Here is a 23,555-nt window from a genome sequence, read left to right as displayed (position 1 = left end):
AAATTTCAAATTAACTTTTTTCAAATGCATCGTGTGACACCCCACGATAAAGCTAGCAAATACCAAGGAGAAATTTTCCACTCTCTTTCTCTGTCAAGGGTCAGGAGCAGCAAAAATACAGTGACTTCTGCTTTAGTTTTGTTTTAGCCCATGGAAATCTGCCCACCTGCCAACAGAGCAACTGTGCCTTTCCCAGCCCTGAGAACAAGCTTTTGAGAATGAGGATTTGAGTCCACTGCCAACCAGAAAAGTAATAACCTTGATGGAGGATGAGAGTATTGGAAATGTTAGGTAAATAGCATGTGAATGTCACATTGCCCCTAACCTTAGCAAACAGATTAGATGGAGTAAAAAACTACTATGTTAAAAAGTAAAAAATAAAGCTTTGGTGTCCTTGTGAACCTCATGCAGTCATGGTTCCAGGTACAGTCTAACGTGACCTTGGAAATCAGAGGAAGCTGTGCCTGAAATCTGGATGGCAGGAGGTGGCTGTCCTCCTGCAAACCCAAAGCAGAGGCTGGGAAGGCCTGGCCCAAGAACGCTGCCCTGAGCTGCCAGGGCTGTGTGGGAGTGGTCTTCATTTGAAGCTGGGTGCAGAGAAAGTGACTGTCTGAGAAGACCTGGGTAAGAGGTCTGGATCTCCCAGATATGTTCTGGCACCTTGACCAATGTTTGGGCTTTTTTGTCTGGGCTTTTTTTTTTTTTTGGTGTTTTCCAAACCTCAACAGTAACAGCCACTTGGTTTATAGAATGTAGCAAGTGTGATCCCGTTTTTGTACAGCAATGATCAAATATACCTATGTGTGCATGTGTGTGGATGAGTGTGTGCGTGCATGTGCACACATATACACCCTATCATAAAAGCATTTAGAAATGGTGGGAAGCATACACTCAGATGGCTAACACACAGCACTGGAAAGAAGGGAGGCTGCAAAAGAGAGGGGTAGCTTCATTTAGTGAAGTTAAGGAGAAAAGGCTATGGTTTAAAAAAGAAGAAAATGAAAGGAATGGAATTTGTGATATAAACTTCTATGTAAATATATTAGAAAGCACCAGATTGTTAATCTACTTAGATGTGAGCATGTTCATGATGAATTGAGAAATAAAAAAGCAAGTTTCTGTATAATGTCTATAAGCTGGTTGTGTTGGAGCAAAATCCAAACAAATGGTAGTTACCTCTGCATATGTCTCCAAGGGGTATCTGCCGGAGTGGACACCTATAAGGGACACACGTGGGGAAGGATCCATCAGGCTGCTCAGAGAAGGAGTGAGGGGCAGGAAAAGCTAGAACCAATTTCTGAAAGTCTATTTTTTGATAGTAATTATACTAACCTCAACCTCCTCCAACAAGTGGTCACTTCAGGAATTATACCTCACAGAAAAATGACTTTAAGAATAGACTTACGGGTTACTTCCAAGATGGCCAAATAGGAACAGCTCCAGTCTACAGCTCCCAGTGATACTGACGTAGAAGACGGGTGATTTCTACATTTCCAACTGAGGTACCTGGTTCATCTCACTGGGACTGGTTGAACAGTGGGTGCAGCCTATGGAGGGTGAGCCAAAGCAGGGTGGGGCATCACCTCACCCAGGAAGCGCAAGTGGTCCGGGGATTTCCCTTTCCCAGCCAAGGGAAGCTGTGAGTGACTCTACCTGGAGGAACAGTACACTCCTGCCAAAATACTGTGCTTTTCCCACAGTCTTCACTATCGGCAGACCAGGAGATTCCCTCCCGTGCCTGGCTCGGCAGGTCCCACGCCCACAGAGCATTAGGATGCTAGCACAGCAATCTGAGATCAACCTGGGATGCTGGAGCCTGGCAGGGGGAGGGGTGTCTGCCACTGCTGAGGCTTGAGTAGGCGGTTCTGTGCTCACAGTGTAAACAAAGCAGCAGGGAAGCTCAAACTGGGGAGAGCCCACCACAGCTCAGCAAGGCCTACTGCCTCTCTAGATGCCACCTGTGGGGGCAGGGCATATCTGAACAAAAGGCAGCAGACATCTTCTGCAGACTTAAACGTCTCTACCAGACAGCTCTGAAGAGAGCAGCGGTTCTCCCAGCACAGGGTTCAAGATCTGATAACAAACAGACTGTTTCCTCAAGTGGGTCCCTGACCCCTGAGTAGCCTGACTAGGAGACACCTCCCAGTAGGAGCAGACAGACACCTCATACAGGTGGGTGCCCCTCTGGGACAAAGCTTCTAGAGGAAGGATCAGGCAGCAATATTTGCTGTTCTGCAGCCTCCAGGGGTGTTACCCAGGCAAAAAGGGTCTGGAGTGGACCTCCAGCAAACCGCAACAGACCTGAAGCTGAGGGGCCTGTCTGTTAGAAGGAAAACTAACAAACAGAAACGAATAGGATCAACATCAACAAAAAGGACATCCACACCAAAACCTCATCTGTAGGTCACCAACATCAAAGGCCAAAGTTAGACAAAACCACAAAGATGGGGAGAAACCACAACAGAAAGGCTGAAAATTCCAAAAACCAGAGCACCTTCTCCTCCAATGGATCGCAGCTCCTCGCCAGCAAGGGAACAAAACTGGATGGAGAATGAGTTTGACGAGCTGACAGAAGTAGGCTTCAGAAGGTCGGTAATAACAAACTTCTCCGAGCTAAGGGAGCATGTTCTAACCCATCACAAGGAAGCTAAAACCCTGAAAAAAGGTTAGATGAACAGCACACAGTGTAGAGAAGAGCTTAAACGACCTGATGGAGCTGAAAACCACAGTACGAGAACTGCGTGAAGCATACACAAGCTTCAATAGCCAATTTGATCAAGCGCAAGAAAGGATATCAGTGATTGAAGATCAAATTAATGAAAAAAAGCGAGAAGACAAGATCAGAGAAAAGAGTGAAAAGAAACGAACAAAGCCTCTAAGAAATATGGGACTATGTGAAAGACCAAATCTACATTTGATTGGTGCACCTGCAAGTGACAGGGAGAATGGAACAAAGTTGGAAAACACTCTGCAGGATATTACCCAGGAGGGCTTCCCCAACCTAGCAAGGCAGGCCAACATTCAAATTCAGGAAATACAGAGAATACCACAAAGATACTCCTTGAGAAGAGCAACCCCAAGACACATAATTGTCAGATTTACCAAGGTTGAAATGAAGGAAAAAATGTTAAGGGCAGCCAGAGAAAAAGGTCAAATTACCCACAAAGGGAAGCCCATCAGACTAACAGCAGATCTTTCTGCAGAAACCCTACAAGCCAGAAGAGAGTAGGGGCCAATATTCAACATTCTTAAAGAATTTTCAACCCAGAATTTCATATAGAGCCAAACTAAGCTTCATAAGTGAAGGAGAAATAAAATCCTTTGCAGACAAGCAAATGCTGAGAGATTTTGTCACCGCCAGGACTGCCTTACAAGAGCTCCTAAAGGAAGCAATAAACATGGCTAGGAACAACTGGCATGAGCCACTGCAAAAACATGCCAAATTGTAAAGACCATTGATGCTAGGAAGAAACTGCATCAATTAATGGGCAAAATAACCAGCTAGTATCATAATGACAGGATCAAATTCACACATAACAATATTAACCTTAAATGTAAATGGGCTAAATGCCCAAATTAAAAGACACAGACTGGCAAACTGGATAAAGAGTCAAGACCTATTGGTGTGCTGTATTCAGGAGACCCATCTCATGTGCAAAGACACATATAGGCTTAAAATAAAGGGATGGAGGAAGAAGCAAATGGAAAGAAAAAAAAAAGCAGGGGTTGCAATCCTGGTCTCTGATAAAACAGACTTTAAGCCAACAAAGGTCAAAAGAGACAAAGAAGGCCATTACATAATGGTAAAGGGATCAATTCAACAAGAAGAGCTAACTATCCTAAATATATATGCACCCAATACAGGAGCATCCAGATTCATAAAGCAAGTTCTTAGAGACCTACAAAGAGACTCAGACTCCCACTGAATAATAATGGGAGACTTTAACACCACACTGTCAATATTACACAGATCAACGAGACAGAAAATTAACAAGGATATCCAGGAATTGAACTCAGCTCTGGACCAAGCAGGCCTAATAGACATCTACAGAACTCTCCGCCCCAAATTAACAGAATATACATTCTTCTCAGCACGACATCGCACTTATTCCAAAATTGACCACATAATTGGAAGTAAAACACTCCTCAGCAAATGTAAAAGAACAGAAATCACAAGAGACTGTCTCTCACACCACAGTGCAATCAAATTAGAACTCAGGATTAAGAAACTCACTCAAAACTGCACAACTACATGGAAACTGAACAACCTGCTCCTAATGACTACTAGAGACATAACAAAATGAAAGTAGAAATAAAGATGTTCTTTGAAACCAATGAGAACAAAGACACAACGTACCAGAATCTCTGGGACACATTTAAAGCAGTATGTAGAAGGAAATTTATAGCACTAAATGCCCACAAGAGAAAGCAGGAAAGATCTAAAATCAACACCCTAACATCACAATTAAAAGAACTAGAGAAGAGCAAAAACAAAAGCTAGCAGAAGACAAGAAATAACTAAGGTCAGAGCAGAACTGAAGGAGATAGAGACACAAAAAACCCTTCAAAAAAATCAATGAATCCAGGAGCTGGTTTTCTGAAAAGATCAACAAAATAGATAGACCGCTAGCAAGACTAATAAAGAAGAAAAGAGAGAAAAATCAAGTAGACACAATAAAAAATGATAAAGGGATATCACCACCAATCTCACAGAAATACAAACTACCATCAGAGAATATTATAAACACCTCTACACAAATAAACTAGAAAGTCTAGAAGAAATGGATAAATTCCTCGACACATACGCCTTCCCAAGACTAAACCAGGAAGTAGTTGAATCTCTGAATAGACCAATAACAGGTTCTGAAATTTAGGCAGTAATAGCCTACCAACCAAAAAAAGTCCAGGACCAGAAAGATTCATAGCTGAATTCTACCAGAGGTACAAAGAGGAGCTGGTACCATTTCTTCTGAAACTATTCCAATCAATAGAAAAAGAGGGAATCCTCCCTAACTCATTTTATGAGGCCAGCATCATCCCGATACCAAAGCCTGGCAGAGACAAAACAAAAAAAGAGAATTTTAGGCCAATATCCCTGATGAACATCAATGTGAAAATCCTCAATAAAATACTGGCAAACCAAATCCAGCAGCATATCAAAAAGTTTATCCACCACGAGCAAGTCTGCTTCATCCCTGGGATGCAAGGCTGGTTCAACATAAGCAAATCAATAAACATAATCCATCACACAAACAGAACCAACGACAAAACCCATGATTATCTCAATAGATGGCAGAAAAGGCCTTTGACAAAAGTCAACCGCCTTTCACGCTAAAAACTCTCAATAAACTAGGTATTGATGGAATGTATCCCAAAATAATAAGAGCCATTTATGACAAATCCACAGCCAATATCATACTGAATGGGCAAAAATGGGAAGCATTCCCTTTGAAAACTGGCACAAGAAAAGGATGCCCTCTCTCACCACTCCTATTCAACATAGTGTTGGAAGTTCTGGCCAGGGCAATCAGGCAGGAGAAAGAAATAAAGGCTATTCAATTAGGAAAAGAGGCAGTCAAATTGTCTCTGTTTGCAGATGACATGATTGTATATCCAGAAAACCCCATCGTATCAGCCCAAAAATCTCCTTAAGCTGATAAGCAACTTCAGTAAAGTCTCAGGATACAAAAACAATGTGCAAAAATCACAAGCATTCCTATGTACCAAGAATAGAGAGCCAAATCATGAGTGAACTCCCATTCATAATTACTATAAGGAGAATAAAATACCTAGGAATCCAACTTACAAGGGATGTGAAGGACTTCTTCAAGGATAACTACAAACTACTGCTCAACAAAATAAAAGAGGACAGAAGTGGAAGAACATTCCATGCTCATGGACAGGAAGAATCAATATCGTGAAAATGGCCACACTGCCCAAGGTAATTTATAGATTCAGCGCCATCCCCATCAAGCTACCAATGACTTTCTTCACAAAATTGGAAAAAACTACTTTAAAGTTCATATGGAACCAAAAAAGAGCCTGCATTGCCAAGTCAATCCTAAGCCAAAAGAACAAAGCTGGAGGCATCACATTACCAGACTTCAAACTATACTATAAGGCTACAGTAACCAAAACAGCATGGTACTGGTACCAAAACAGAGATATGGAACAGAGACCAATGGAACAGAACAGAGCCCTCAGAAATAATACCACACATCTACAACCATCTGATCTTTGACAAACCTGACAAAAACAAAAAATGGGGAAAGGATTCCCTATTTAATAAATGGTGCTGGGAAAACTGGCTAGCCATATATAGAAAACTGAAACTGGATCCCTTCCTTACACCTTATACAAAAATTAACTCAAGATGGATTAAAGACTTAAATGTAAGACTTAACACCATACAAACCCTACAAGAAAACTTAGGCAATACCATTCAGGACATAGGCACTGGCAAAGACTTCATGACTAAAAACACCAAAAGCAATGGCAACAAAAGCCAAAATAGACAAATGGGATCTAATTAAACTAAAGAGCTTCTGCACAGCCAGAGTAACTATCATCAGAGTGAACAAGCAATCTACAGAATGGGAGAAAAATTTTGCAATCTATGCATCTGACAAAGGGCTAATATCCAGAATTGACAAAGAACTTAAACAAATTTATAAGAAGAAAACAACCCCATCAAAAAGTGGGCAAAGGATATAAATGGACACTTCTCAAAAGAAGCCATTTATGCAGCCAAGAGACATATGAAAATATGCTCATCATCACTGGTCATCACAGAACCACAAATCAAAATCACAATGAGATACCATCTCACACCAGTTAGAATGGCGACCATTAAAAAGTCAGGAAACAACAGGTACTGGAGAGGATGTGGAGAAACAGGAACACTTTTACACTGTTGGTGGGACGTAAACTAGTTCAACCATTGTGAAAGACAGTGTGGCGATTCCTCAAGAATCTAGAACTAGAAATACCATTTGACCCAGCCATCCCATTACTGGGTATATACCCAAAGGATTGTAAATCATGCTGCTATAAAGACACATGCACATGTATGTTTATTGCGGCACTATTCACAATAGCAAGACTTGGAACCAACCCAAATGTCCATCAATAATAGACTGGATAATGAAAATGTGGCATGTATACACCATGGAATACTATGCAGCCATAAAAAAGGATGAGTTCATGTCCTTTGCAGGAACATGGATGAAGCTGGAAACCATCATTCTCAGCAAAATTATCACAAGGACAGAAAACCAAACACCACATGTTCTCACTCATAAGTGGGAGTTGAACAATGAGAACACATGGACACAGGGAGGGGAACATCACACACTGGGGCTGTTGAGGGGTGGGGGGTGCTGGTGGAGGATAGCATTAGGAGAAATACCTAATGTAAATGACGAGTCGATGGGTGCAGCAAACCAACATGGTACATGTAGACCTATGTAGCAAACCTGCACATTGTGCACATGTACCCTACAACTTAAAGTATAATAATAAAAGAATAGGCTTATGACTCTAAATTGATAATGTTACTTCAAAATACAGCTCTGAAGAAAATTTTACTTAGTATTTTCACAACCATGTTGTCAAAGCATAAAAACTTTCACGGGGCTGGGCACGGTGGCTCATGCCTGTAATCCCAGCACTTTGGGAGGCCGAGGTGAGTGGATCACCTGAGGTCAGGAGTTCAAGACCAGCCTGGCCAACGTGGCAAAATTCCGTCTCTACTAAAATACAAAAATTAGCCAGGCGTGGTGGTGTGCACCTATAGTCCCAGTTACCGGGCAGGCTGAGGCAAAAGATTCACTTGAACCGGGAGGCAGAGATTGCTGTGAGCCAAGATCATGGCACTGCACTCCAGCCAGGGTGACAGAGTGAGACTCTGTCTCAAAAAAAAAAAATAATAATGATAATAATAATAATAATAATAATTCAGGGGACTAATATACATCAGCCTCAGGAAAGGAGAAAGGGAGGAAGAGAGGATGTGAAGGGGGCTGTACGACAACTACATCTGTAATGTGCTATTTTATTAATAGTCAACATAAAGGCATGTTTGAAGAAAATACAACAAAAGGTTAGTATCTGTAAAATCTGAGTGTTAGGTACATACATGAATACCATTTAATTCTGTTTTTCCCTTATGGTCAAAATATTTCATAATGAAAATTTTAATTTAGACAATCTACATTTTATTAATTAAAAGCACAATGAAACTAGTATCTGACTATCGCAAACTCAAGTAGGTTTGATAATTTCAGGATCTTGTGCTTTAAATACGATGGAATAATACAATGTAAAATCAAAAGTGGTTGTTTGCCAAAAATGCAAATGCGTGCTTGCATTTGATAATACTTTCACAGTGATTATGCTGTCTTCTCCCTGTGCTGGATGCTGGTATGTAAAAGAGAGCTGAAATATATTTTCAACAATGAAGAAGGAAGTAAAATATTAAAGGTGACCCCTGGAGATCAGTTTTTATATTACATTTTGTGAAATTCGGTAGATGCCTCTGTTTCTCTTAGATAAGAAATATTAATAGGAACATTTCAATCCTCCACAAATGAATCTTTCCTGAACAGACCTGGAGCATATATGCACAGTTTTTGTAAAACCATTCTGAACACACTGGTATGAAATCCTCCCCTGTCTAGAAAATAGCATGCTTTTCCTTCCTATTCCCGCTTTTCCCTCCTATTTCCCCACTGGCACCCTGATGTGAAGAAGCTTTTGCTGGCTTCTCATGCTGTCAGACAGAACAGCAGAGCAGGGCGGTTTAAAGCTGCCATAGGTACTGCTTCTCTGAGTGGCCCTGTATGTTTGAGGTTGAAAGGAATAAGTCAAAGGACAGCTCAACGGAATCATAAGTAGCCCCCAAATGTCCCCAGAAGAGCCCACCCTTGAGAGAACAGGTGCCTGGGAGTCCTGTGCCCACCAGTCATGTGGCTTCTGCATGACCAGATGTCCCACCCCAATTGGGCTTTCTGCAGGAGCAAAAGGGCCTGGACCTTCAGGCCTGATGGTCTTCATCACGTAAGAGGCTGGCTACTTGCAACAGGTGGGAGGCGCAGACATAGGAGGCAGCACAGTGTCGTGACTGGCAGCACAGAGGTGGAGAGAGACCAACCTGGGTTCCAATGCAAGCTTCAATATCAGTTGATACTCTTAGAAGGAAACTTCACCTCTCTAAAGCCACTTCTTCCCCTATAACGCTGCAAATTAATAGTATTACTTTCTCACTGGCCTGCTGTGAGGGTTAAATGACATGATGCCCAGAAAATGCTGTGAACAGAACCTAGAACCAGGTGGGCCCTGGCGAGGAGGCAGCCGTCAACTATGAGCTTTCAGTCTGGAGTGGCGTCAGCATTCTCCACTACATTCTTCTAAAGCTCCTTCTTGAAGAAATCCTGGTTCTTACACCATGCCTGGTTCCCCTCAAGACATCAACTGATCTTGAGCTCTTACTAGACTTCAGATGTCATTTATGTGAAGTTTGGCTTTCTCACTGGCTCCAGGGTTCTGATTCCTGACACCATTCTGAGCCCACACTTATCCTGAATCCCATAAACACTGTACTAAAGGGGCCTCCTTTCTGAGACTGTTGAACTGTACATATCTCCATCCCCAGGGTTTTATCAACATAACCAGACAATGAATTAAAGAACCAAAAGTCCCCCAAAATATTGTGGGGATATTCTACCTTCTCTATCTCAGTGAATTCAGGAACAGACATTTTCAGTCTCCCACTCGGATGGTCACTTGTTCTATTTATGAAGATTTCTCTGGCAAAGAATTTAATAGCCTTTCTTGTTTTCCACTCATTTATACTTTCAGCAACATCTTACCTGACTTTTGAGTGCTGACCTACCTGAGCTACATAAGAAAATACAGCACTGTACTTTGAGTATTCTGTCAATTCAAAATTCATGACCGTAAACCACTTCAAGTATGAAACACTTTAATTACTACCTTAAGAAAATGGCCAGGTACACTAGATAAGGTGATCAATGCAACATTCAAATACACAGGAAATTTCTACTCCCTCTATTTCATTGATTGGCATTTACCATACAGGCTTCCACTAAGGCATTATAGAAAGCCTTCAGGTAATCAAATAAATATATACATATATATCAGTTAAGCATGATGTAATCTTCTGCATCATCTCAAGTGAGGGGAGTTTGTAAATAGGTCAACACAAAAAAAGGGGGGAAGGAAAGGAGGGAGAAAAATGGGATTAATGGAAGAGGGAGAGAGATAAAAAAAGTACATGGTGGGGGTAAACTGGAACTAAGTAAATTTAATGTCTGATACAATCAATTCCATCAGAGATCATTCTGAAGACCCAACCTTGTGTTTCTGGAGCCTCTGCAAACAGAAGAATCTCCTCAAATCCCCTGAAGGACAAGGATGGTAACTCCAGGAAACCACCACACACATGGTTGAGAGCTTAAAAAACCCCACACCAGGTGCTGGAGGAGCAAAGACCAACAGCTGCCTCCTGGGGCACCACTGCATCCCCAGGCTCTTCTGAAATGTTCTGGCTAGATTCCTTGCACAAGGCCAGCTCTGGCCCCTGAAACTCTTCCATCCACACAAGGAGAATAATTTGCTAATCACATCGGAGTCACTTGACGAAGTCTAAGTCATGCACAGGCTCCGCAATCTACTTTTAAACCTCATAAACATGCATTTTCATCTCTGCAGGTCACTATGAACTACTACCAGGAGCACTTGTCAACTTACAAATATATAGTATAATGACAAGTAGTAACCATTTCACTTGAGAGGTTTAAATCTTGACAAAGTGAAAAAATTTTTTAAAGTTGAAAACAGGACTTGTAAAAATATAGAATAAATATATGTCAAGATTTACTCAACTCAATAATGAAGAAACCGGCAAAATAATAAGGCTGATCCAAAGACGGCTGATGGAGAAGGTGTTTCTAGCCTTTGAAAATTTTAGTATAAAATTGCTAGGTTACCTGCAAAGCTGGTTAATGTCCTAAAACGTGTAACACACAGGGTTCTTTTTTCCACTAGACAGCTACTGCCAAAAATCTAAACATTAACGCACAACTTCCCAGCGTCTAGACTCCAATTAAGAGTAAAAAACAAAAGTTAAACATAAAGAAGTTCTTCTGAATAATTAAATAATCCTTGGTCAGGTTTATTTATTTTAAAAATGTTCCAATATGACATTGAAAGGATATGCTGCTCTACTTGGCTGCCTTATTTTCAAGTTTTAAATAATTTTTCTTAACCCATTGACTATAATTCTATACACTTCAAAGAAAGGAGAATACAGCTATGATTTGAGCCAGTTTCAGTTATAAATACAGATATCTTTCCATTGCTTTTCCTCTTTTCAATTAGAAGGTCATCCTTAAATCAGATTTCTGAATTTCTAACAGTAAAACAAATGTTTGAATTACTAGGGGAAAAATTTTTTTTAACCGGCCACTTAAAATGTTCAAATTGAGTCACTTTAGATGTCTTGAAAAAAAAATGTATTGTTAATATTTGCGAGCATTCTAACGAAGGGGATAATCACGCTAAGAAATTAAGACATTTCAAAATTTCAAGCTTTTGCTTTTTTTTTTTTTTTTACATTTTCACTTGTCTTCCCACGTCAGATGGGTCACGTGCCGACATCATCACAAGATTTGAGGGAGGCACATGTCACACATGAATGTGAAAACCCAATCATCGCACTTAGGAACCAACAGGAAGAGCTTTTGCTTTTGACTTAGCATTTTGGTTTATGAGCACAGTGAACGTCCACAATTCTCATCTGAAACATTAAAAATTCTAGAAATTATATTTAATCATTATATTTCATTAACTCTAAAATGCACATTTCTTTTTTTGTTTTTGTTTTTTTTTTTGAGACGGAGTCTCACTCTTGTCACCCAGGCTGCAGTGCAATGGCAGGATCTCGGCTCACTGCAACCTCCGCCTCCTGGGTTCAAGCGATTCTCCTGCTTCAGCTTCCCAAGTAGCTGGGATTACAAGCGCAAGCCACCACACCCAGCTAATTTTTTTTTGTATTTTTAGTAAAGACAGGGTTTCACCATGTTGGCCAGGCTGGTCTCAAACTCCTGACCACAGGTGATCCACTCACCTCGGCCTCCCAAAGTGCTGGGATTACAGGCGTGAGCCACCGCGCCCGGCCCAGATGCACATTTCTTTTCCTCTATTTCCAATTCTAAATTTGGGTAGAATTTCACAATGAATGGCATCTTCCAATTGCAGTCAGATGGACAGCAGTCGCAAAGCAATTTTCATGTGTGAATATTTAAAAATTCAGCATTGAATTGAATTAGCAGAATGGGTCTCAGCAACTGTAATGAAAACCCTGAGATATACCAGAGCAGTTACTAACCCTAGGCACCAAATGGTGGTTGGAACTGCTGGTATCTGTTCCTCTACATTTCCAGCCCAGCAACAGTCAGAATTGTGTTAACATGACAAAATTGCAGTGGTAAACAGCTTAAGAACTCAGCATCAGTGAACTAACTTACTCTTTCTTTTACTCTTTCTTTCCTTCTTTCTCTTTCTTCTTCCTTGTTTGTTTGTTTTTTTTTTTTTTTCTGTCACTCTGTCACCCAGGCAGGAGTACAGCGGCACTATCTCAGCTCACTGCAGTCTCTGCCTCCTGGGTTCAAGCGATTCTTGTGCCTCAGCCTCCCAAGTAGCTGGGATTACAGGCATGTGCCACCTTGCTGGGCTAATTTTTGTATTTTTAGTAGAGATAGGGTTTCAACATGTTGGACAGACTAGTCTCAAACTCATGGCCTCAAGTGATCTACCCACCTTGGCCTGCCAAAGTGCTGGGATTACAGGTGTGAGCACCATGCCTGGCTGAACTTTCATTTTATAAATTTATTTTTTCCAGAAACTTTGTAGAAGATGTTAATGCAAAATAAACAAAAAAATTCTTTTAAAACTATTTCACCAATATTCTTTATAGCACAAAGGGCAAATTGTGTGGCAAAATATAGACATTGAAGTCTTGAGTTGAAAGTGATTCAGAAGACTTAAACTTTCTTGTAGAGAAGTTTCAGGAGTAAAACTTACCTGATGTATTTTTCTTGGATTTTTTATATGTTTATAAGACTGTTAAATGATAAATACCTATATATCGTTAAGTCCAGAAGAGTTATTTTAATAAATCTATTTTTAAAATATATTAGATATTCCTTCCTAAGAGATCATTTAAATAATGGCAGGTGCTGGGAAATAGTTTAACTGGCTAGGTTTCTTTTTCTCAGTTGTACATAAAATGTGTATCTACCAATTAGTGGTGTCGTGAGCAATAAAATATGGACAAAAATATAGATACAGCAGCAATATTTAAATATCTAGTTTCTAGGTAAACTTGCTATTAGTTAAAAATAATCCATTAGTTTATTCTTGTAACCAGGCCTTTCTTTTTTTTTTTTTTTTTTTTTTGAGACGGAGTCTCGCTCTGTCACCCAGGGTGGAATGCAGTGGCACAATCTTGGCTCACTGCAAGCTCAGCCTCCCAGGTTCATGCCATTCTCCTGCCTCAGCACCCCGAGTAGCTGGGACTACAGGTGCCCACCACCATGCCTGGCTAATTTTTTGTATTTTTAGTGGAGACGGGGTTTCACTATGTTACCCAGGATGGTCTCGATCTCCTGACCTCGTGATCTGCCCACCTTGGCCTCCCAAAGTGCTGGGATTACAGGCGTGAGCCACTGCGCCTGGCCGCCTTTCTCTTCTAATACATTTTAGACTGATGGGAAGCAATAAAGAATCTAGCTTACAGAGCTACTTATACCCCATCAACTTCTAAACACAATCAGATCCAATCCAAAGACTAAAAATCAATGAAATTCAGCATGTTGGGCCTTTTGTTTTTGAATTTTGTACTACTATCTGTTCAACACATAAGTAAAGTTAGTAAAAATATTTTAAAAATAAAAATTTGTCATTTGGAAGACCATAGTTTTGACATTTAAAAGATACAAGCTGGACAATAATAGAAGCTAGGAGTTATCAGAGCCTCCAATGACTATCCTATAAGAAAATGTTCAAAGACAGAGCTGACTTAGAGTAAGTACACTCTCTGGAGGAAAAGAAAAAGCAATTCCATATGGAGAGTTTTAATTTTAGATGGCTTCTCTTGTCAACTTCATTTCTGTTCCTCCCCTTCGCTGAAATTCGCTGTTCTCAGAAATTCTGTAAAGGGTTGAGTGTGGAGACAGAATTGTCTGTGCTTACATTTAAAAAAAAAAAAAAAAGTCATCTCAAACTGAAGTCCTCTTCTGAGGCACTTAAGATAGTTCAAGAAAAGAAATGTACTCTCAATATCTAGGAAATGTTCTGTCTGTATTTCTCTGAACATAAGAAAGTCTAAGTGAGACATTTCAAGGCATCCCTCATTTCATTTCCTCCCTGCATTCCTATCCAAAAGGCCAAAATACCAAAACTAGCTTATTATTCCTGCTATTCTTTCATAGACTTCATCAGCTGAATGCAGAAAAAGTAAGATTTGCTGTAAATGGAGGAGCTAAGCTACTATCAGAAGGTACTAATAACCTTAATTAGGATATTAGAGTCTATAGCTAGTGGTCAAAGGGCTTGTCTTAGGCGAGTACATTGCTGACAATACCAGAAATAGAACTCAAGCCAACTACTCGATTTCCAAGTACTGCATTTATATGTTACGCGAGAAGGAAAATTGCCATCTTCCTTACAACATTGAAGCTAAAAAAAAAATTGTTCCATGTACGCGTATAAGTACTGCACGCTTGATACAGCAAACAGAGGTTTCCATTTACTATTTTCATTGAGTCCAAATTTCCCTTCACTAGCAGACGGCTCTTACTCATCTCAGCAAGCTCCTAGCAGACTGACTTTCTACCATGCAAGGAGTAGAAGGCAGCAGGGAACTCGGATCCTGAAACAATGAGAAAACTGAGTTGAGATGGATATGTAAGAACCTTCTGCTATAGTAAACAATATTCACAAGACTTGACTTTCCTCTTCAACGAAATGTGAAATAGCATTTCCTGTATCTTAATTTAATCTGCCTAATAAAATGTTTATACATGGATTACATCATCTGCAACTGCACAGAATTTAAGGCAAACTCATTTAACTCTAGAGATGCACTCTTTAAAACTGTATTTAGAGACTATGTGATATCCCGTATTCTCTGTCCTGGCCAGTATGGATCAGCACCTAGGACTGCAGGCCACCTCTTCTTGTTCATGCTACACCATCTTCTGGCCCAAAGTTACCATGTGAGGTTCCAAGAAAAAGGACCATTGAGGCAGTACAAGCCACGTCACAGAGATACCCATTGAGTGGACGGCCAAAAACTCTTTGAATGTTATTTCAAATCTGCCTTGGACTATACATTGGACCTATTATAAGGGAATTTATTTCAATTTAAGTAGTGAAGCTACATTGCAAAAGCACAGATAGCTCCTAGTCCATGCTGCTGTTTTTGAGTGAATAACTAAATAAGTGAGCCTGAAAGGGTTTCAGCACAGTCCAAGTTTTCCCTCTCTCTGACCTTCTCCTCCAGCCCCACGGCAGCGTCTTGAGGAGATGTAACTCAAAACATAAACCCAAGGTGAAATTCTTCTTGATCAAAGCCCGTTAAGCTCAAAACTTATGTAGAGAAGAGAAAACAAATATTTTCTTTTTAAAAGGCCTCTCTTTCCCCTTCAGCCTCTACTGAGAACCACCACCCCAAACCTGAGAGCCCAAAACAGACAGTGCCTGCTCGGCCGGCTTTAGTGAGGTTAGACAAAGATAAACCACATGGTGGTGGCTGCCCCAAGCCCCAGCAATTCCGAGAATTACTAACTGAATCCATGGCCACATCAGCCCATCTTCTGGTGAAGCTAACGTCATCTGGCTTGTGTCCTGAATAATACCTTAGTGATTATCTGAAGATCACTGATACTCAGCCCTGCTCTCTCTTTGCCCTGAATCTGCCCAATTACCTCATCAAATTCCTTAGCGTATTAAATGAAACCATGACTGGTGGGTTTAACTCTTTAGTCTTGTGCCCTTCCTCATTCTACCCCAACTTACACATCGCAAGCAAATGAGAGCATCCATTCTATGCTTAATACCCTCCCACTTCCTTTTTCCTATAAAGGTGCCCAGCGGTCATCTCACGTTTTTGTTAATCACTACACAACACCAAAGCCAAGAAAAGGATGAGATTCATTGCAACACTCATTCAGGGAGGCAAACCTACGTCACTGTGAATCTCTGTTCATTGTGTTTGGGGTTTAGAGAACTCTATTTAGGAGTCTAGTTTAATCACCAAAAATTGAGCCCCCCTAAGATTAAAATGTTTTCTGATGATTTCTAAACAGCTGACGCAGGCGTTGTGCCTAAAGAAGAAAGGGTCAGTTTGCCCCTGGGCTCCTGGACACATCAGCGTGAAGCTTCAGAACTCATCAGTCATCTGTATCGAGCGGCTATCTGAGGATGCATGTCAGAGCTCTTGTAATCCAGCATCCAAAAATTGAGCTTAAGTGTCACTCCTGGCTAGATATCCAGGCATGCCCCATGCCCACTAGGTCCCATGGGTACAACAAACTCCAGGCACCAGTACCTGATGTTATTCATTGAACGGCACTCACTTTATGATCTGTGGCTGGCACACTGTTAATTACATGGCAAGGAGAGGTCAATATCAGGCTAAAATGGAACCCAGCTGTCCCACAACATAATCATGTCCACCTGAGACACTGAGCCATCGCCTTTAAATCACTTGTAAGCACTAGCTTTCATAGCCTCTCTTCTATCAATAAGCCACACCACAAATGCAGTCCCTGAATCCCGCAGTTTTTCAGCATAAAGCGACATTTTCTTAGCACACTCCAAATTTAAAGCCTATTTTCCCAATAAAAGAGGAAAGGGGTTAAGAATGGCAAAAAACCAATGGGGAAGTGGGACCTGAGATGAAGTGGAGGGAGCAGAGAGAAAGGTGATATAGAAAAAAGGAGTGGGAGGGAAAAAAGGAAGGCGGGAAAAGAAAAGAGAAACAGGATTTGAAACACTGCAAAGAGAAAATGATCAGCAGAATAATAAGGAGACAAAGAAAAGGAGTGAAAGAAAAATAGGTTGGGTAGTTTGGTGAGACGAGCATATCCATAGTGTTTGTTCCTTCCAAATTTTGAATACGGGCTTCATAGCAAGCTGTTCACTACTACCAACACCTTCTGCAATGCAAATTAGTCACTATCAAATCTCTTTACATTTGTCTGCAAATTTTCAATGTCCAGTTGGAACGGCATGACAATAGTAACACATCACAGAAGGTATTGTCAGGCTGCAGAGTCAGTCCTCCCCTTAGGACAGCTGAAACCAAACAGCAGTTGAGTCGGGCAGCCCACCATGGAGTTACACCCAGGGTCACCTTCCAACAGGTTTCTTAACCCTCTGGGGACACTTGGCTTTCACTCTTCCCCATGCCCAACTCAAAACCCAACAGGCTGGGCACTGTGGCTCATGCCTGTAATCCTAGCACTTTGGGAGGCCAAGGCAGGCAGATTGCCTGAGCTCAGGAGTTCAAGACTAGCCTGGGAAACATGGTGAAACCTCGTCTCTACTAAACATACAAAAAATTAGCTGGGCATGGTGGTGCGTGCCTGTAATCCCAGCTACTCGGGAGGCTGAGGCACCAGAATCACTTGAACCCAGGAGGCGGAGGTTGCAGTGAGCTGAGATTGTACCACTGCACTCCAGCCTGGGCGACAGAGTGAGATTCTGTCTCAAAGAAAAAAAACAAAACAAAACTAACAAACGACTCATGATCACTTTAGAATGGACAGTGTCTCTGTTCTCAGTGTAGAAGAACATAGTTACTTTAGTTCCAAGTTGAACTGCAATACTTGAAAATGATTTTCACAGCAGCATAGGATTCAGATTAGACACAAGAAAGAACTTTCAAGTGATGTCTGGAATGATATACAGGAGGTCGTGGCTGGTTCTACAATAGCCTTTGGATATAGCTGAGAATATACTGTCATTTACTAGAGATAATAATTTCAGTATAGCCTACAATGGGCTAGACAAATTAATTTCAGAATGACCTTTAACATCTCAACAATTTCCCAAGCTCCCCAAAGACTCATCGACTGTTATACTTTCACTGTCATTTCCTAGAAGAGCTTCCTCAGAATCCTAACAATACTTTCAAGGAAAAGGACTGTTTCCTTATTGTCACCTCCTCCCTATGCATTGACAAAGCACTTTCTTATAAATGACAATGTGCTAAAAATAGTCATAAATAAAACAGAACAAAAAGCAACATATAGCCTAACGACCATGAAAGTCTCCAAATATTTTGGTCTATCGCAGTGAGATAACTGAAAAGGAAACAGAAAGCTGTAAGAATAAAAATGCACAATATAATATTGCTTACACAAATACTAGAACATTGAATGTCCAGTACTTAAAAATATCAAAATATATACAATGCATCAATCCAATGGAATGAACAGCCATAAAAGTAATTGTGGTATAACAATATGAAAAAGTGCTTGTGAGATAATGCTTCAAGTAAAACATAGAATAATCTCTTCCCTCCTATTACAATTATTTGACCATTTACAAAATGACCAAAAACTAGAATGAAACAGAAAACAAAAACAACTAATGGATGCACTGTCATGGAAACATGGAACTCATTCTCTTTTATTTCTCTATTACTTTTATGCTGATATTGGTTGCAGTAAACAAAAGTTAGAAGACGAAGTAAAGAAGGGAAAAGGAAAACACAGTTATAGCTTTTAGACGACTATACAATCAATGTCAGACAATACTGGCATAGACCAATATGGAAGACACAGCTCAATGCCTAAGTACGGATATGGTGTAGCCGTTAAAAAAGCTTAGGAAGGACTGTAGATGCATCTTCCAGTGGGAAGTGACCCAGCAGAAATGGACATTGTATGTTACAAACTAGATAAAAGGTGGGAAGAAGAGTTTCCAGTGGAACTGAAATTAAGAGCTTCAAGGAATTAAAGAAGACCACCTTTCCAATTAGATACTAACAGAATGAGAACTCTAAACATAGCATGTTCTAGCAGAAGACTGTCAGATAAAGCAAATCTGAGATTTCATTTTCTGTGCCCTGTCAAGAAAACTCTCTGCTATGAGTGGCTTGTAAAACTCATGACACTCCACTCTGTGTCAATGGTTGCCAAACACATTCAAACATAAAAGCAAAATATACTAGCAATTAAAAACATCATGAGCACAAGAAAGTACAAAGAAGTGGCATGGGAATAGTGCTTCTTTCAATAGTTCTCAAACTTCAGAGCTAATTAAATTTCTTTGTTTTCCTCAATTGGAAGCATAGTAATTAGTACTATTCAAGTTACAGCACAATAATTTAAAATGTGTTCTGAGAATAACTTGAATTAAATCTTAGGAAATAAAAGTGACCTTCCTTCTAAAGACTGACTTCATTTTTAAAACTACTTGTATTTGTTTTCCTCTGTTATGTGTCACATTTCATTCCTGCCACTCTGTGTTCAAGAGGACACTACTTAAAGATTTCTAATTTAGTGTGTAGCTAATGAGAGAAAGCTAGAGAGTGATCGCTCCAGCTGCTGGGTGGTCATGGATTGATTAAGGTTTGTGGATTACTCTGGCCCTTCTTTTCCCTGACTCACTGCTTACTATGTGGTATCTACTGGGACCTAGAGAGGTCGTAAGTGAAAGGAAATTAGATAAAATCTGTATCTATGTTACTCTTTGTATTTGAAGGGGAGGTTTACTTTACAGATTGAAAGCAGCTTTCTAAAATATCCACAGATCCATCAAACCAAATAAATGCCCCTCCCCAAAACTCAAGACAGCCAATGCGTGATTCAGGAGGGAGTTAGGCACTGGGGAACTTCCTGTGATGGTTAATTGTACATGTCAACTTGCCTGGGCCAAGGAACACCCAGATAGCTGGTGAAGCATTATCTCGGTGTGTCTGTGACTGTGTTTCTGGGAGAGATTAGTAGTATATTAGTCCGTTTTCACACTGCTGATAAAGACATACCTGAAGCTTGGTAATTTATAAAGAAAAAGAGGTTTAATGGACTCACAGTGCCACGTGGCTGGGGAGGCCTCACAATCATGGCAGAAGGTGAAAGGCATATCTTACACGACAACAGGCAAGGAGAGAATAGGAACCAAGCAAAGGGGAAACGTCTTATAAAACCATCAGATCTCGTAAGACTTATTCACTACCATGAGAATAGCATGGGAGAAACTGCCCCCATGATTCAATTATCTCCCACTGGGTTGTTCCCACAACACATGGGAGTTATGGGAGCTACAATGCACGAGATTTGGGTAGGGACACAGCCAAACCATATCAATTAGCATTTGAATTGGTGAACTGAGTCATGCAGATGGTTCCCCAGTGTGGATAGTCATCATCCAGTCCACTGAGGGCTCAAATAAACAAACAGGTGGAGGAAGATGGAATTCACTCTCTACCTGACTGCCTGAGCCGGAACACCAATCTCCAGCCTTTGGTCCTTCTGGTTCTTAGGCCTTCAGACCAGCCTGGAATCCATACCAGCAGCTCTCTGATCTCCGGCTCTCCACTGGCTTTCGTGTGTGTGTGTGTGTGTTTGTGTTTGTGTATGTGTGTCTGTGTGTCTATATATCTTATTGGTTCTGATTCTCTGAAGAACCTTGACGAATACACTCACTCAATCACTTCTTTTTCTCTTGCATTATTTCTTCCAATGTATAACATTTTACAAAGTGCTACATCCATGCTTTTCAAGTGGAGTTGAAAGGCTGAAGAAAGTATTTAGGGTAGAGAAAGCAATGTTCTGAGTTGATATTCTTTCATGGGGATATCCCATATTACACAGATAACCTAAGCAGGTTTGAAGGATTTTGCATGAAAAAAAACAAGTAACCGATCCACATCATTCCACTATAAAAAGCAGTATGGACCAGGTGTGGTGCTCACACCTATAATCCCAGCATTTTGGGAGGCTAAGGTAGGATAATTGCTTGAGCCCAGGAGTTTGAGACCAGCCTGGGCAACATGGAAAACCCCCATCTCTGGCTGGGCACGGTGGCTCACGCCTGTAATCCCAGCACTCTGGGAAGCTGAGGAGGGCGGATCACCTGAGGTCAGGAGTTCAAGACCAGCCTGGCTATGGTGAAACCCCGTCTCTACTAAAAATACAAAAAATTAGCCGGGCGTGGTGGTGCACGCCTGTAATCCCAGCTACTCGGGAGGCTGAGACAGGAGAATAGCTTGAACCCGGGAGGTGGAGGTTGCAGTGAGCCGAGATCATGCCATTGCACTCCCGCCTGGGCAACAAGAGTGAAACTCTGTCTCAAAACAAAAACAAAAACAAACAAACAAACAAACAAACAAAAACCCAAAACCCCATCTCTTCAAAAAAAAAAAAAAAAGAAAAAATTAGCCAGGCATGGTGGCGCCTGTAGTCCCAGCTACTCAGGAGGCTGAGGTGGGAGGATCGCCTGAGCCCAAGAGGCAGAGGTTGCAGTAAGCTGAGATCACACCACTGCACTCCAGCCTGGGCAACAAAGCCAGACCCTGTCTCAAAAAAATTTTTTTAATTAAAAAAAAACAGTATTAGCACCATAGAAAGATATTTAAAACCACACAATAGAAGAGAATAAAAATTGTGAAAGTCAGGAGAGATGTACCTCCTCATACGATGTGGCAAAGGGACCTTGCCTCTGTAAGGTTCTCTCCAAAAACCTATAACCCCAGTCTAACCATGAGAAATATGAGACAAACCCAAATTGAAGAACAGTCTACAAAACACATGACCAGACTTGCTAGGAAATATCAAGGCCATTAAAAATAAGGAAAGACTGAGAAGCTGTCGCAGGTTGAATGAGACTATGACAACCAAATGCTACCTGGGATCTGAGGAAAGAAAAGGACATCAGGGAAAAACCTGGTGAAATCCTAAAACACTGCTGTTTGGTTAACAGGATCACACACTGTTAATATTTGGTTTTGATAAATATACTTTGTGTAAGACATAATGTGTATGATATTAGCATTGCCGGAAGCTAGGTAAAGGGAACAGGGTAACACTCTGTACTACGGTTGCGACAGTTCAGTCAACCCCAAATTATTTCTAAATAGATAGCTTAAGAAAAAGAGGCAACAGATAATTTTTTTCTTAGAGGCAACAGACTGGCGAGGGGAATTTTGTTCATGTGGCTTAAAAGTAATCCCAATTTCATCTGAATGTTTGCATATAGCTCTTTTTTTTTTTTTTTTTTGAGACGGAGTCTCACACTGTCACCCAGGCTGGAGTGCATTGGTGCGATCTTGGCTCACTGCAACCTCCGCCTCCAGGGTTCAGGTGATTCTCCCACCTCAGCCTCCCGAGTATGTGTGATTACAGGGGCCCGCCACCACGACCAGCTAATTTTTTGTATTTTTAGTAGAGACGGGATTTCACTATATTGGCCAGGCTGGTCTCAACCTCCTGACCTTGTGATCCGCCTGCCTCGGCCTCCCAAAGTGCTGGGATTATAGGTGTGAGCCACTGAGCCCGGCCTTGCATATAGCTCTTTCAACTTTAAAAACAAAAGGCAAAATATTCTAGGAGAAGCTGAATTATCAAATACATGTGAATGGGGAAAGAGGAACAAAGACTTGGGCAAGGCTGGCTACATGGAAACAGTAGAAAGGCAGAATCACTTCCTTGGGTCTGCTGCTAAGATAAGCTGTAAATTAATAATAATGTACACAAAAGAAATGAGCAACATATCAAAATTGAGATTGTCAATTTATTCTCAAGGTAGCAAGGTGCTTTTGCTTGGCAGAGGGAAGTTGCACAGCGAGGTAAAGAAAAGAATTCATCCTTCTAGGGAAAGTGTGCAGGAGCCCAGTAGGCGGCCTGGGGAATTTTTCACCATGCCATAGAAGACTGACTTAATTATCTTAAGAATTTACATGGTAAATTGTCATTTTCTCACTCAGCATCTGACAAGTGAATGAACATAAAGCAAATTCCATTTGGCCACACAATATGAAAGAATGATTTTAACCCAAAGGGCTGCACAATGTGCTTCTGCATCACCATCTTCCAGTCTTGAAGCCATAAACCTCCCATTCTATGACGCCCGAAACTAAAGGAATAGCGGCAGATTTTCCACGGTCTTCAGGAAACTGACCCTCATACCACTATAGCCCACAGAATTGGGACAGCTTTACAATATAAGGCTGAAAAACGCCATCTCCGTGCCATCACTGGTTTTTGTAGGGGAAATAGGATAATCAATGCTCCTAAGTTTAGCATGTGGAAATCAGGACCCATTTTCCCTTGGGAGGGAGATTATATATATATATATATATATATATATATATATATGAACTTGAATCTAATCATGAAAAGCATTAGCCAAATCCAAATTGAGAGAGATGATGCACAAAATCATGGTCTGTATTCTCCCACAAATGTCAAGGTCAAAGAACACACAGAAAGGCAAAGGACTATTCCAGATCAAAGGAAAGC

The 23,555-nt window shown here is 40.9% G+C and overlaps 1 protein-coding gene and 1 non-coding gene across 7 annotated transcripts in view; both read right to left on the bottom strand.

The window, feature by feature from the left end:
* The window catches only part of ELMO1 (engulfment and cell motility 1), a 593,731-nt gene that overhangs the window by 306,030 nt on the left and 264,146 nt on the right, over positions 1 to 23,555 (bottom strand).
* Positions 11,655 to 11,756, bottom strand: LOC112134514 (small nucleolar RNA U13). Its single transcript, XR_002915930.1, has one exon. It is a non-coding gene; the product is annotated as a small nucleolar RNA U13 (small nucleolar RNA).

This window comes from Pongo abelii, chromosome 6, assembly GCF_028885655.2.
Source record: "Pongo abelii isolate AG06213 chromosome 6, NHGRI_mPonAbe1-v2.0_pri, whole genome shotgun sequence".
Classification (NCBI taxonomy): Eukaryota; Metazoa; Chordata; class Mammalia; order Primates; family Hominidae; genus Pongo; species Pongo abelii.
This window is presented reverse-complemented; position numbering and strand designations above follow the sequence as displayed.